Genomic DNA, 1,981 nt, shown 5'->3' on the forward strand with positions numbered 1-1,981 from the left:
CTTACATTTTACGGCCTCGAAGCACACAGAGAAGGGACAGTTTACTAAGTCGAGGCGTTGTAGGGTGCATGGCAGGGGACAGTTTTAGGCGCCAAGGGAGGGTAGGGAGCAGAGTCAGAGTACTTCACGGAGGTAGGGGGCAGTTTTTTATGGTTCAGGGCAGGGGGCTGCGGTACTTTTTGGAGAATGGCCTTATTTTAAAGGGCTCAGTTCAGGTGGAGGAACGGCACAAAACACCAGGCAGACAGAGGGCAGAAGGACACAAAAACGAGGGGAAACAATTATAACTGAGGGCAGATTGGCACAAAAAACTAGGCAGACAGATGGAAGAAGGACACAAAAACGAGGGGGGGTGATTGTAACGGAGGGCAGAACGGCACAAATCACGAGGCAGACAGAGGGCAGAAGGACACAAAAAAGAGGGGGGGATGATTGTAACAGAGGGCAGAACGGCACAAAACACCAGGCAGACAGAGGGAAGAAGGGACACAAAAACGAGGGGGGGTGATTCTAACGGAGGGCAGAACGGCACATAAACGAGGGGAAACAATTATAACTGAGGGCAGATTGGCACAAAACACCAGGCAGACAGAGGGAAGGAGGACACAAAAACGAGGGGGGGGATGATTCTAACGGAGGGCAGAACGGCACAAATCACGAGGCAGACAGACACAAAAACGAGGGGGGGGATGATTCTAAGGGTAGGCAGAACGGCACAAAACACTAGGCAGACGGAGGGCAGAAGGACACAAAATCGAGGGGGGGATGGTTGTAACGGAGGGCAGAACGGCACAGACACACCTGACACCACACTTCACATTCCAGAATACCTTAGAAGGACACACAATGAGATGGACACAAAGCAGAGGACAACACCAGACCCATCAGTGAAATCATTGCAAAACAGGACACTTAGTTAATAAATCATGTTAAGGACATGTACCATATCCTGCAAAGTAATCATAAGGTCAAAATCTAGAACCCTGCCAAGCCATCGTCATAAAACCACATTCAATGCAGAGAATCCACCTAAATTCCCTTTAAGAACCCACCTAGCAAACATCCTAATAGCAAGCCGCAGAACCAGCCAGGTAATCATCCACACGACAAGCACGGGAATCAGGCCCACCGTGATCTGTAGCACTAGAACCCAAACAATCACCCCAGTTACAAGTCAAAGCAGGCTCTTAACAAAAATGCGGCCGTCGTTGGAGCCCCCCCTCTGGCGGCTCGACATCACCAAGGTGCCCGCTGAGCCCCTCTGGGCTCTCTGTAAATGAAAATGCCCCCGGAGCCTGTCACTAGGCTCTTAAAACAAACAATGCCCCACGTTGGCGGAGCGGGCGGCCCGCTGCCACAGGGCCGCTCGTCTGCTGCCGTTACGATGGAGTCCCGCTCGGGGGACTCAGGAAGAAAAGGGGCCTCCTGTGGGAGCGGCCCTCTGACCAGACGGTGCCGCTCACCTTGCCTGCCAACACTGTGCCTCTCGCAAGCCCCACATGTTCCTGGCACACCTCAAACTGCAGGCAACACCTTTAGGATTGCAGGATAGGTATTGGAGATTACGCGTCCTGCACGTCCTGGAACACCATCCTGTTTTCTGGGTCCAAGGCACATAGAATCTGAGCCAATAAAAGCATTATAAATTTGCCTTTCCACAGAAAAGCATTAAACAGGCCAGAGGCCCATGCTCTTTTTCGGAATGAGGAATTGGAGTGAACAACAGTCCCTGCCTCTCAGTAGGTACCTGGTCAATGGTACACTTTGAAAGTAAAAGACGCACTTCTGCAGTAGGATAGACAGATGCTCCTATGAAATTTATTCTAGAGTCAGAGGAAAGTAGGGCAGGAAGGAAATGAAAGTCAGGGTGTAGCCCCATTAAACAATCTGTAAGACCCATCTATCAGATACAATGGATTGCCAACCGGGGAGGAAATCTTGAATCCTGTCTCCCACTGCTTGGACACGGAGGACAAACTAA

Source organism: Lissotriton helveticus, chromosome 5_1, assembly GCF_964261635.1.
Source record: "Lissotriton helveticus chromosome 5_1, aLisHel1.1, whole genome shotgun sequence".
Classification (NCBI taxonomy): Eukaryota; Metazoa; Chordata; class Amphibia; order Caudata; family Salamandridae; genus Lissotriton; species Lissotriton helveticus.